The sequence below is a fragment of the Cavia porcellus genome, unplaced genomic scaffold, assembly GCF_034190915.1.
Source record: "Cavia porcellus strain 051 isolate PalLab524CR breed Dunkin Hartley unplaced genomic scaffold, mCavPor4.1 scaffold_25, whole genome shotgun sequence".
Taxonomy (NCBI): Eukaryota; Metazoa; Chordata; class Mammalia; order Rodentia; family Caviidae; genus Cavia; species Cavia porcellus.
This window is the reverse complement of record NW_026947508.1, coordinates 36,613,051-36,627,336: the sequence shown is the minus strand read 5'-3', so window position 1 is coordinate 36,627,336 and position 14,286 is coordinate 36,613,051.

Here is a 14,286-nt window from a genome sequence, read left to right as displayed (position 1 = left end):
TGTTTTTAATCCCTGAATAAACACACAAAAGCCATACTGTATTAATAAAAAATAATTTTTTTAGTCAGGATCTTGCTATGTAGTCCAGGCTGGCCTGGAACTCATGACAAATCCTCCTGCCTTACCAGCCCAAGGGTTGGATTACAGCTGTGCACCACCACATTCAGCCTACAATGGTAATCAGACAAAGGTCTATCAATCATTTGTGATCTTTCCTCAGTCTTTTTCAGTCTTTTGAATTTCTCAGTTCTCTTTTGGGAATGAATGGTCCTTGTCAGTTTGGGATGACATGTTTTCTGTACTTTAGAAATGAGACCCTTCATCCACCAAAAAGGCCTCAAACCAAACCAGAGCATTTGGAAGGGGCAGTGTGATAATCACCGGGGTGCCTGTCTGGTAGAGTCAACCTTGTCATGGTTTAGTCTCCTCACAGAGCACAGGGACCAGCACACTCAAGTTGTCTTTAAAATTTGTGATAAGAATTGAATAAGGTCCTTTTCTTCATTTTTTCAAATAAAAAAGATTACTAATTTACTTGAATTTTTTCTTGCAGAGGAGAGGTTAGTGACAGAATTTTTCTCTATGAAGTTATAGTCTGTTATATCAAAAATTACTTGTTCAGACCTAGGCATGGTGGTACATGCGTGTAATCTCACGCTCAGGAAGGTGAGGCAGGAGGATCATCGTGAGATCGAGGCCAGTCTAGGCTACATAGTGTGTTCAAGGCCAGCCTGAACTATATAGTAATACCCTGTCTCAAAAAACCAAAACTGTTGTTCAGCTTCCTTCAGTAAGATAAATATCAGTTGGTGCCCAGAGAGCAAATGAATGAACAAGTTGCTTGTAAGACTATGAATCCATGGAATAAGCAGAAGATGCTGCATGTAGTGGCTGGGAAGCCAGACAGCTTCTGGTCCTGGGAAGTGTAGACCAGCCATGTGGGGGATGTGGTTGGGATGGTCTTGTCTTGAGAAGGTCAAGTGAGGTTTCTTTCCTCCATTTGTCTCCCTGAATAGTCAACCTCTACTTTCTAGATTATAACTCAGTTTCCCCTGGGCAGTTGTTTAGACTTCTTGTTTCTATAAGTGGAAAGTTTACAGAACATAAACAAGACTTTGTAATAATCTAGTGAAATGCTGCTTTATACTCACATGTTGTCCAAGCAGACTCCTCCCTTCTTTGTAGGAAGGAGTTTTAGAGCCTGTCCAGTGCCCTTCTCTGTAGATCTCAAGATCTTGAGAATTATGAACAAGGTATCTGGCCACTATGGTCCATGTATTTTGCCAGTTTCTTTTTCAAAATTTCCACTTTGGCTTTCTACATTCCTGAATTAAGCCTAGGTGATATGACCAGGATAGGACTAGTGTGTCTGTGATACTTTACACATTCATTATAATTTGGCCTGAAAACTGAGGGTTGTGATCATGGGGGTTAAACTGGTCTAAATCAGAGAATAAAGCTCCATAAAAGTCTTTGACTTACAGTGACAGGGTAAGCCTTTTTGTGTGATTGAATTTTTACTCTACAATTGTACATTAAGGCTGGGCATGGTGTACACACCTGTAATCCCAGCATTTGGGAGGCTGAGGTGGGAGGATCACTGTGAGTTTGAGGCCAGCTTGGGCTACAAAGTGTGTTCAAAACCATCCTGAACTAGTGTCTTGAAAGGATGAAACAAAAACAAAACATGCACACAAATGAAAACAAGAACAAAACATTAATTTCCAAGGTAAAATAAAAAAAACATTTATTTGATTGGTTAAACACAATCTAAATATTTATAAATATCTGTTGTGGGATACAGTGAGCTACCCAACTTTATGGATGAATTGTCATTTCTGTTCACTCAGTCAGTGAACAGTGTACACTTGGAATGTTGGGGATAAAATGGTAACTAAAGAAAGCAAAAATTCTTTCCCTCGTGGAGCTCAGATTCTTTTTAAATTTATTTGGTTAGTGTTGGGGATGAAGCTCAGTAGAGCATTTACTTAATGTGTGTAGGGCCATTGGTTCAATCCCAACTACCAAAATGGGTGCAGGAAAATTACATTTATTTATAGGCACTTTGTGATGTTTTAATACATGTATACATTGCGTTATGTTCAAATTAGGGTGGCTATTCTTCAAATGTTTATCATTTCTTTGTAGCAAAAACATTCAAAATAATTTTTTTTTGTCTTTTTCGTTTTTATCGGTACCAGGGATTGAACTCAGTGACCGCACACTGGCAAGGCAGGTGCTTATGCCGCTGAGCTAAATCCCCAGCCCCAAAAATCATTTCTTTTAAATTCCTTGGAATATATGGCATATTACTATTTATAGTCACTACATGTTACGGTTTGTGTATTATGGTTTGTGTTTAGCTGTGCTCCCAAAGCCTTATGTGGTCATAGGTAGAGCTTTTCAATAGTATCTGGCTCTAGAGTGTGTGATTCTGGGAACAAGAGTGTGATTACTAGATTAGTCCACTGATTGGTTTGGCATAGTACTATGTGTGGATCATGGGAAGGCCTTCCTTGAGTGTCAGTGCCACCCACCTTAAGGGCGTGTAGCCTGGATAGAATATAAGGGACAGAAAGAGGGTTGCTGACTTCACTTGCTACTTTGCAGGCTTCTGTGATGTCACGAACTGTTTGTGCTCTGCAGTACCACTCCACTATGCCCCCCTGTTTTGGAGCCAGTCAACAATGAATTGAACCCTCTGTAAACTGTGAGCTAAATACATCTTTGCTCCTGTAATTTTGGCTGTCAGGTATTTTGTTAGAAGAAAAAGTAACTGAGACATAATAGATCACATCCCAATTGGGAAGACAGAAAATAACCAAGGTATAAAAGTGACAGGTAATTGTCAGTGCTAATGAAAAAAGAAAACTAATAAAACAATATGTATGTGCTGATGTGACCGGCGCAGCCCCCCAATAAGACAGGAGACGCTCTTGTGGGCGACAGTTAACTGCTGCTTTATTTACGCGGGCTCTGGTTTATATATTCAGCCGTGACCAATCACAGGCTGCCACGAGGAAGCAGGGCGGGAATGGGACGCAGGCTCTGGCTACTATATCCAGCTGTGGCCAATCAGGAGTTGCCACAGAGTCGGCACAGGGCGAATAAGGAGTGAGCACGAGGTGCGCACGGGTTGGCTAATTTAAAGAGGGACGTAGCGCATTGCGGAAGCTGGCGTGGTCCTTAGTCCCGGATGGGGTATGGTATGTTGAGCGCCTGCGCCCAACACTGATGCACGTGGCAGTGCATGCCTGTAATCTCAGAACTCTGTGAAGTATAGGCAGAAGATTGCAAGTTTGAGACCAGCTTGGGAAATTTAGTGACTTAGCCAGACCCTATGTCAGAATAAGAAATTAAGAAAAGGATGAGGATATAGCTTAGTGTGAAGGCCACTGCTGCAATCACTAGTACTTAAAAAAAGTATGTGGGAAGAGGACCTTTGAATAAAACCAGAAAGAAATAAAGACAAACCATGTGGCTATTAGAGGGAAGATCATCCCAAGATCATGAGCAATCAGGTCTATATGTTTCAGTTCCCTAACAAGAGAAATGGACAGAAGTGTAGCCAGTGGGGTGGACTCCTCACCGTACATGCATGAGGCCCTGTGTGTGTGTGTGTGTGTGTGTGTGTGTGTGTGTGTGTGTGTGTATGGAGATCGATCCTTGGGATGCTATGGCAGATCCCTAAACAGCTGATGGCTGGAGACCACCTGCCTTTCTATTCATGCTTTTCTTTGAAGGAGGATCTGGGCCCTGTGTCTCTGAGTCTGCTGCATAAAGAATTTTGCATTTGCATATATAAATTATTTTGCACATGAAAAGAATTTGTACAAATCAATAAAACTTCTGGATTGCAGAGGATAACAGTGGCTGCTTGAATTTTAATCTCTTCACACTCCAAATAATAGAGAATAAGGATCAACAAATTGTGTTGTACAGGCCAGGACCCTGTTATTGTAAATAAATATTTGTTGAAACACTGCTACATCCACTTAATCACCCATTGTCTTTATGACCAATTTCATATCACAATGAAAGGCTGAGGGAGACAGTATGTCTTGCAAACCTAAAATTTGTACTATGTGGCCTTTTAAGAAAAGGTACACAGAGATGCATGCCTGTAATCCCAGCACTCAGGAGGCTGAGGCAGGAGAATTGCTGTGAGCTAAGGCCTAAAGAAGTGAGTTCAAGGAGAGCCTACACTACATAGTGAGATCCTGTCTTCAACAAAGCAAAGTAAAGCAAAACAAAACACAATATAACAAAAAAAGGAAAGAAAAGAAAAGTTCAACCAGGCATCATGGCTCATGCTTGTAATCTTAGCATTCAGGCAGGTTGAGAAAGGAGTATCAGAAGTCTGATCCTTGCCTGCACAGTTTAGCTACTTTTTAAAAAAATTTTATTTTGAAAGTAGTAAAATACAACAGAACAAGACAGAATAAAGCCAACTAAGATTGTACAGTGAAATTGGTACAGAACTTCACAGCAGGTTACTGGCATAACAGTAATAGGTATCACAGTATATTTCGTTATCTTTATAATAGTTGTTCTTTCAATCACGTATATCAAAATAAAATGAATTACAGAAAATTATAGAACTTATCAAAACAGAATACTGAATAGAGCAGTACCATTAATCAGAATAGAGCAAAACAGTAATAAAAATATTTGCCTTCAAAGAGATGGTAGAAGGAAATCCCCCTTATTTGCTATGGTCAACCTCCCGGGAGATGCTCAGATTTCTGGTTCCCATTTGTTAACAGGGCAGAGGGGCAGGAGAAGTGGGGTAGAGGAAGTGGGATGTTTGACTCTAGGCTGTGCACCAGTAGGTTCACTGTTGCTTAGCAGGGAGGCAGGCTGGTTGCTTGGTTTCCCAGCTTCATAAGTTCCAACATGGTGTGGATCTCAGAAGACACTGGTGGTTCTCCTGGAGGGGCTGTAGTCTGTCACACTGCAGCCACTTACCAGGGAGGGGAGCTGCTTGTTTGGCTTCCCAGAGTCCTAAGTTCCAACATGGCACAGATCTCAGGAGCCACTGGTGGTTCTCCCCCTGGAAGGGCCACAGTCTCCAGTTTAGCTACTTAGAGGAGTACTATGTGAGATCCTTGTGTGAAAGAAAGGCTGGTGTCCTGGGCTGCAAAAAAGACTTGACCAACTGTCAAAGGATGTAAAAGGGTTTACTGATACATTGTGAGAGAGCAGCAGGCAAGTCCAAGAAAGGTTTGTACCGTTAGGGTGAAAGGTAGCGGTTTTTCTATTTGACTTTACCATGGTGGTGGTGGTGGGGCCTGGAAACGTCACCCCAGGAGTGTTTTCATCAGGTCACAATGCATCCACTGTCAATCCTCCTCAGTTTTCAGGGGTGTAGGCATGTGAAGACCAATATGATTTCCTTGTTCAAAAGGATCCAGTTCCCTTAGTGTAGCTAGAAACAGTCTTTCCAGGTAAAATTAGTTAAGAAATATGTGAAGATAAAAGTTAGTGATCAGAGGATCAGAATAAAATATATTCATTTGTATTTGAAAGGGGCTTTTGACAGTATATTAGGAGAGGGAAGAAATGATGTTCTTTAACACACGGCAAACAGTGAGATCATCTAGTGATGCATGCATAGTTTTTGTATGTGGCTTACACGGTGGAAATTTAATATTCTTCTACAGGTTCATCCCTCAGCTGCAAGGTGGCCTTTAAAGGAGCAATGGTAAAATCACCTTGATTCCCCATAGAGAGGAGGCTCAGTGCAGAGGCCCTGGCTTCAATTACCACGTGACCTCTCTCTCTCTGTATATCTCTTTATCTCTATCTCTAGAGGAAAAGTTTGACTGACTATGGTGGTAGATACCTATTATCTCAGGACTCTGGCAGGCTGAGATAGGACTGCAAATTCAAGGTCAGACTAGGTAATTTAGTGAAAACTTGTTTAAAAATAAAAAACAAAAAAATGAGGGCTAGAATGTATGTAGCTCAGTGCTCTCAGAGCTCAACCTTCAATACATCCAAAGAAACAAAGGAAGGGGGCCGGGGATTTAGCTCAGCAACATGAGCGCCTGCCTGGAAAGCGCTAGGCCGTGAGTTTGATCCCTGGTATCACCAAAAAAAAAAAAAAAAAAAAAAAAGAAGGAAGGCAAAAAGAAAGAATTTTATGCAGAGAATAGCTGGATAATAAAGAATTTCTCAACTTTAAGTTACCTATATATATAGAAAAATAAACACTGAATTCTGGTCAGATACAAATCCGTTACAGTCCAGCTGTAAATCTTTGTGGTGAGCAAGGCAGCCATGGAAAAGTGTGAAGAAGAGAGGGGGCAGCTTACAGCAGGTCAGTGATGGATCTGAAATCACTGTGGGCAGGAGAAAGTCTTCTTTCAGTGGGAAACCCTGAAAAGGAATCCTGGTAAATCAGAGCACTGATATGGGGGTGGGAGGGGTTCAAAAGGTACTGCAGAGAAAGAAAGAAAAGGATGAAAGAAAGGGAAAAGAAAGGCCCTGCAGGATTCCAGGAGCAGCGTCAGAAAGACAATGATTCTGGGGGAACAGAAGGCAAGAAAGAAAGGAAAGGCACTCTAGACAGGAGGGAGCGAAGAGAGGAGGAATCAAAAGGGAAATGTAGGGCACGCACTATAATCAGAATCAAAAGCTTTCACAACATCTCACCATGTACACAGCTGTGCATTAAAACAGCGGCTCTCAAACAGTGTCGGTCTCAGGACTCCGGTACACTCTGAAAATCTGAGTACCTTGCAGAACTTCTATATTTGTGGGTTTCGGCTTTTAAGATTTACTATATTCAGTATTAAAACAGAAATTTAAATAAAATTATATTGCCTAGAAACATAAGTAATTTTTAATGGAAAAAACTATATTTTGAAAAGCAACATTTCCTTAGAAGTTTGGGATTGCTTTACATTTTTGCAAATATCTTTAATGTCTGGCTAAAGAGAAGACAGCTAGACTCTTTTTTTGAAGTCCATTTTATTCAAACATAGGAAGAAAAAAAAAGCTACAATAAAATTTCAAAGCATGTCAATCAGGGATTAACAACCATACATACATTGCACATTGCAACGCCTAAGTCATTCACCCGGAGCACAAGACATCTGCATTCAATTGTCAAACAATATCAGTACAAATCTTTCTCTTCAGCAAGTTCAGAGAAGTCAGTAGTATAACTATCTTAACTATTTTTTGTATACATATACAAACATACATTTTTTTCTTTCAACAGCTGGATTTTTGGATCTGTGCTTCTGCATTCAATCAGCTGCAGAATCACATGTCATGTAGTGCTTAGAAAACTATACTTGTAAGAGAACGAGAATGAAAAAGGTAAGTAAGACTTTAGTATTATTATTAAAATATATTTGACTTTGCAGTCATCTGAAAGGCTTTGGGAGCCCACTGAGAACAGCTGGATTTTGTTTTGTTTTGTTTCGTTTTTGAGACAAGGTCTCACTGCAGAGCCCAGACTGTTCGTGAACTCAGAGTGGTCCTCTTGCCTGAGCTTCGCGAGTGCTGGGATTATAGGTATGCACCAATACACTCTGCTTGGCAACAACACGCTGCATTTTAACAAACAATAAAGAAACCCACCTGGAGTGTGTCACACGCCAGCGATCCTAGCTCCTTGGGAGACCGGAGCGGAGGATCTGGCTATACAGCAAGACTCTGTCACAAAGTAATATTGAAAAGGCCTGGGGACGCGCCAGTGCTGTAGAGAGCTTGCTTAACAAGCGGTAAGATCTAGGTCTGACCCCTGGAGCTACACCAAACCCGAACTAAACCACCCCCAAACTGTTCTTCACTTTACTGACAGAAGGAGGCACTCTTGCCCTAGGAATCTTGGAAGCCACCCTCATTGCAAAAAGTGAGCAAACAGAAACAAAGCTTCTGTAAGAAAATAGGCTGGGGATACGGTTCAGTGGCACAAGTGCCTGCCCGGCAAATGGAGGTCGAGCATTCGATCTCTGGTACAAAAACCAAAACCAAAACCAAACTAAAACCTTAAAAACCTAAAAACGAAAACAAAACCAAAACCAGAATCAAAATAGTGGAACATTTCTACATTATCCTTTCCAAACTACCATGAAATGAAAGAAAACTGTAGCACAGCACAACAAAATGAGCTGTCTTGAAACAAACATTCGAGGATATGAAAACGACCTGGAAATAGTAAAAACAAACAAACAAACAAACAAAAACAAAACAATCCCCCCAACCAAATGGAAGGTGATGGTGCATGCCTGTAATTCCAGCACACATGAGGCTGAGGCAGGAAGATCATGTTTGATTACATAATGAGATTCTATCTCAAATAAAACAAACACAAACGCTCCTCATTAGAAAGGGATATTTTTGTAAATGAATTAGGAGTTTACTGAACTAAAGAAAGAAGAAAAACACCTGAGTGCTACAATACAGGCTTGTGGCATCACACCAGGTTTATTTATACAGTTTTTTTTTAAATGTTCTATTGCCCAAGGTCAGTGCGTTCCTGACTGGACAAATATACATGAGAAAGGTTTCTCATTGCTGTCTTTCATAAAGGAAAGATAAAAAAGTTGTATAAAATTTCTTTCTGCAGCTCCTATAGCTCAGATAACTTCCCTTTGGAGTACTGTCTTTACTAGTGTATTGGATTGCTGTTTCTTTCAGAAGTAAAATGAGTCACAGAATGTTATTGAAGAGCCAGAAATGGTGGCACATGTCTGAAATCTCAGCACTCAGGAGGCTGAGGCAGGAGGATCTTGAATTTGAGGTTCCTCTGAGAGTTTGCAGCCAGCCTGGGCTACACAGTGAGTTCTTGATCAATCTGAATTACATAAGTGAGAACCTGTATCAAACAAAACAAAGCAAAGCAAAATGAGTTGAATATGTTGGTAAACACCTATAATTCAAATACTCTGGGAAACTGATGGAAGAGGATTCAAATTCGAGCACTTCCTGAGCAGTTGAGCAACTCTGGGGGAACTCATATCAAAATAAAAAAATAAAAAGGGCTGGGATACAGATTTTTGAGAAAGCAGTGGGCCTAATCCCCATTACTGCAAAAATAATAAACAAACAAATAAATAAATAGCCAGCCCCAATGTAGCTCAGTAAGAAGGATTTGGGTTCAACCCACAATATTAAAAAAAAATCAACACAAAATAATAATAACAACAACAAAAATAACTGGTTAACAATAGGATCTCATTCTATAATTGAGGCTGGCCTTGAACTCACTGTGTAGCCCAGGCCAGCCTTGAACTCATGGCAATCCTCTGGCTTCGGCCTCCTGAGTGTTGGGATTACAAGCATGTGGAACCACACCTAACCAGGTTACTATGTGGTAAGAAATTAAAAAATAGGATTAACCAGGCATGGTGGCACATGCCTGTGATCTTAGCTCTCTCTCTCTTTTTTGTTTTTTGTTTTTTTTTGCTCAGGGGATCAAATTCACGACCTTGCATTTGCCAGGCAGGCGCTTATGCCACTGAGCTAAATCCCCAGCCCCAACAAATTTATTTAGAAGATAAATTACACATACTTTAAATCTAAATCTGGCCTTTTACTAAATAACAAAAATGCAAGCACATTTCTATCAAGTCCAAAAACAAGGCAAAGATAATACTTGTAAGCACCATTTAATACTAATACTGGTTAATACTTACAGTATTAGTCCATGCAAATGGACAAGAAAAATAAGTTATCAATAAGGAATTACAAGCGAGCTGGGTGTTGTGGTGCACATTTGTGATCTTTGGGAGGCTGAGGCAGCAGAATTATAAATTTGAGCCCAGCCCAGGCAATTTAGGGAGATTGTATCTTAAAAAAAAAAAGTTGGGTTTGTAACACAATGAGAAGGCTTCAGTACTACAAATGGTTTTATTTAACAAAAAGAGAAAAAGTAAAACTAGCTTATTTTTTAAAATGGTGCTTGTGATACAGGGGAATGAAGTTCCTGACCTACTATATGTCCGGTATGAGTTCATGGTCTCTAAAATTGAATAATGAATTTTAGGAACAATGGAGGCTAAGAGAAGAAATATTTATTGAGAGAAATAAAGCTTCTGTCTGAGAGAGACAGAAGGGGTCTTGAGTGGGTTGCCAAAGATTCTGTCTTTTCTAGGGGTTTTGATAGAATAAAACCACGAGGTGAGGTGGGTTTAAAGGGAGAAAAACTGGGAACTCATAAGGCAGCAGGGAGGGCATCAGGTGGGACAGAACCATGATCAGCCAATCAGATTTCCTGTTCAGGTAGAATTGACCAAATTAGGGACAAATGAGTCACATAGCAAGTGAGCCTTCTTACCATCAGTGACTCTTCCTGTAGGGGGTTGGGATGGTGCTTTTGGCTTCTCAAGGCGATCCATAGCTAATCCCTAAAGTTTACTTATGGTGTGGTTTCATTTATTTTGCCTTCTGTTTTGAGATCTGGCCCACAGAAGAGAGGTGTGTCTCCTCCAAGGTCACAAGGCATTTGGTCCTCTGTGCTGGCTTCCTTGAGACCCTGTCCCTGTCTGACTGCCTATAAAATTTCTAATTGCCTGTAATGTTAGAGATTGAAGCTAGGGCCCCACACATGTTAGGCAAATGTCTTCACAACTAAACTGTATCACTGGACACGGATGATATGATATTTTTCCTGAAAAATGCTAGGAAATCAGTAATAAAACTAACTCAGTAAAAGAGTACGACCAAATAGCAGGGTATACAATCACAGGCAGGAAGCAGTAGCATTCAGGCATATAAGTAATAATCAGCAGATGTGACAGTAGAGGAGATAAACCATCTACATTGACAACACTAAATAAAACATAGGTAAATTTTAAATATGCAGGTATGGGAGAGGTGACTTGAATCTGCAGATGCATAGTGACTACTGATGACCCCTATGTCTTATAGATTTCTACCTACTTTGTCTCCAGTAGATGCAGTGTTTCTGTCTCAAAATTTAGATCTTTGATCCATTTTGACTTTAGTATAGTACATAGTGTTAGACATGGATCTAGTTTTAGTCATTGGCATGAGAAAAGTCAGTTTTATAGCATCATTTATTGAGAGACTTCCAGTGAACATATTTGTTCCCTTTGTCAAAGATAAGGTGGCTGAGTATGTTTGGAGTTGTGTCTGCATCTTCTACGCTGCTTCACTGGTTTTTAGGCCTTTTTAAAAATTCAGTACTATGGTGATTTTGTCACAGTAGCTTTGTAATAGACTCTCTTTTTTATTTAAAGAAAAAAAAGGACATAAAAAAACAAAGCAGTAAAAGGGTATAAGTAATACAGTATTTCAAGAAAAAAAATATACAGTAAGAAATCACCAGTTAATAGGTTACATATTATCTTCCCAGGAACAGTTGTCCAAATTACAAAATTAAAGCATATAAAGTGGACATTCATACAGTGAAATTGGAGACAGTTCCATTCAATGATCCAACAAAAGCCCCGTAATATGGTTTTCCATCCTACACACTGGAACGTACCTGTGGTTATATCCCTTAGTCCACCTTCCTTTGCTCTCTTTTTTACAATAACAATAACAATTTGGGCTGGGCTCAAATTTATAATTTTGCTGCCTCAGCCTCCCAAAGATCACAAATGTGCACCACAACACCCAGCTCGCTTGTAATTTTATTACTCCCACGGTTCTTATTACTTTTTTTTAAGAAAATAAAACCAAATGTGACTAAGCAAAACAGAGTCAGAACAGAAGGGTTGGCATAGCACATGATGCAAAAATAGAATACCAGGTGATCAAAAGTGGTTACCATTGTGCCTCTTGCTATTTTTAAATTGAGTTGTCTATATCATCAGGTATAATAGAATTGATCAAAACAGTACAGAACAAGATCAATAAAACCTACACTGAAGACCTTGCAGGACTTCAAAAAAAGGATAATAGTCAAACCGTAATGGGCATCATAGTATATCTTACTGCCTTCAAAGTGGTTGCCTATACCCTCAAACCTGATACTATCAAACAAAATATAATATAGAATAATCAGACAGAATAAGATGGGAGAGCAATATTGGGGTTCAAATCAGGTTAATAGGAAAACCAAGAAAGTTACTATAATATGTCCCGTTATTTTTAATTTAGTTTTCCCTTAATTAAAAAAATGAGAGAAAATAGATTAATTTTAAAAAAGGGAGGAGATTGAGATAAGAGAGGACATTGTAACAGAACAACACAGGGCAGAACTGAACCATTCAAGCATCATTGTGTTTTACCACCAGATAATCTAACATAATAGTAGTCGCCATAGTGCCTCTTTCCTTGAATTATTTGAGTGTAACTTCATATGCTATAACATCAAGCATATAAAGACAGTGTGAAGCCATTCAAGAGAATGCAAGAATTACAGGGTATTTAGAACCAGCTAATAGAAAATGAACAACAGTTTCTTTATTATCTCTTTGCCTATAAAGAATTTTGTTTATACTATAGCATATAGTGAAATATAGTAAGATACAACATGTTAAAACCAGTGGAAACAGATATACCACAGCTTGATGGGACTTAAACAAGATGATATTAAATCAGCACTGCTTTTTTTGTGTGTGTGTGTGTCTTTTATCTTTTTATCGGTACCGGGAATCGAACTCGGGACTGCCTGCTTACAAGGCAGGTACTTATGCCGCTGAGCTAAATCCCCAGCCCCAAGCTAAATCCCAGGCCCCAGCTAAATCCCCAGCCCCAAGCTAAATCCCCAGCCCCAGCTAAATCCCCAGGCCCAGCACTAGCTTTATGTTGTATTGTTTTCTTCAAAATAGCTATTTGTACTATCATAGATACTAAAATTGAACAACCCAGGTTAAAACCATTGCAGTTTGAGTGAAAACATTATATGGCTTCAAACCAATATGATTGGGAATCATGATTACCACATACTTTTATGTAGTCTTAAAATTTCTTACACTAGAGAAACTATTCAGTATTTATACATGTGAGTTTGATTTATTTCACTTATGAGTATGGTCTCAAGCTGCGTCCATTTATTTATAAATGTTTCAATGTGATCACTCTTTATAGCTGAGTAGTACTCCATTGTACAAAAATACCACAACTTTTTTATCCATTCTTCAGTTGATGGACACGTAGGTTGTTTCCAAGATCTGGCTATTACAAATTGTGCACATATGTCACTGTGGTATGATGCTTTCAGTTCTTCTGGAAATATGCCTAGAAGAGCAATAGCTGGGTCAAATGGGGCTTCCAGTCCCAGTTTTCTGAGAAATCTCCAGACTGACCTCCACAATGGTTGCACACTCCCACCAACAGTGCAGGAGAGTTACTTTTTCCCCACAGCCTCTCCAGCATTTGTTGTTGGTAGTTTTCTTGATCTTGGCCATTCTTTCAGGAGTGAGATGAAATCTAAGTGTGGTTTTAATTTGCATTTCTCTAATGGCTAATGATGATGAACATTTTTTCATATATTTATTTGCCATTTGTACTTCTTCATCAGAGAATTGTTTATTCATCTCAGATGCCCATTTTTGGATTGGGTCTTTGAATTTTGGGGGTCTGATTTTTAAAAATTCTTTATATGTTTTAGACAGAAGTCCTTTGTCTGAGGGGCAGTTCACTAAGATTTTTTCCCAGTTTGTAGGTTCTCTTTTCACTATGCTAGAGATTTCTTTTGACGTGCAGAAACTTTTTAGTAAGAGGTGATCCCAGTTATTGATTCTGGGAAGTATTTCCCATGTGGTTTGAGTCCTATTCATGAATTCTCTACCTACTCCTATAGCTTCAAGGTTTTTACCCAATTTGTCTTCCAATAGATTTAGTGTTTCTGTTTTAATATTTAGATCTTTGATCCATTTAGATTTTATTTTAGTACATGGTGATAGGCATGGGTCTAGTTTTAGTTTTCGGCATGTGGAGAGCCAGTTTTTCCAGCACCATTTATTAAAGAGACTGTTGTTCTCCCAGTGAACATGTTTGGCCCCTTTATCGAAGATAAGGTGGTTGAGTGTGTTTGTAGTTGTGGTTGTATCTTCTAATCTGTTCCACTGATCTTCAGCTCTGTTTTGGTTCCAGTACCATGTTGATTTTACTTCGGTTGCTTTGTAGTATAACTTCAAGTCAGGGATTGTGATACCTCCTGCCTTGATTTTGCTGCTTAGAACTGTCCTTGCTATTCTGGGTCTCTTCTCACTCCAGATGAATTTTAGGAGTGATTTCTCGATTTCTGTGAAGTATGTTGATGTTATTTTTATCAGGATTGCATTGAGTCTGTATAAAAGTTTTGGGAGAATGGCCATTTTCACAATATTTATTCTTCCTATCCATGAGCAAGGG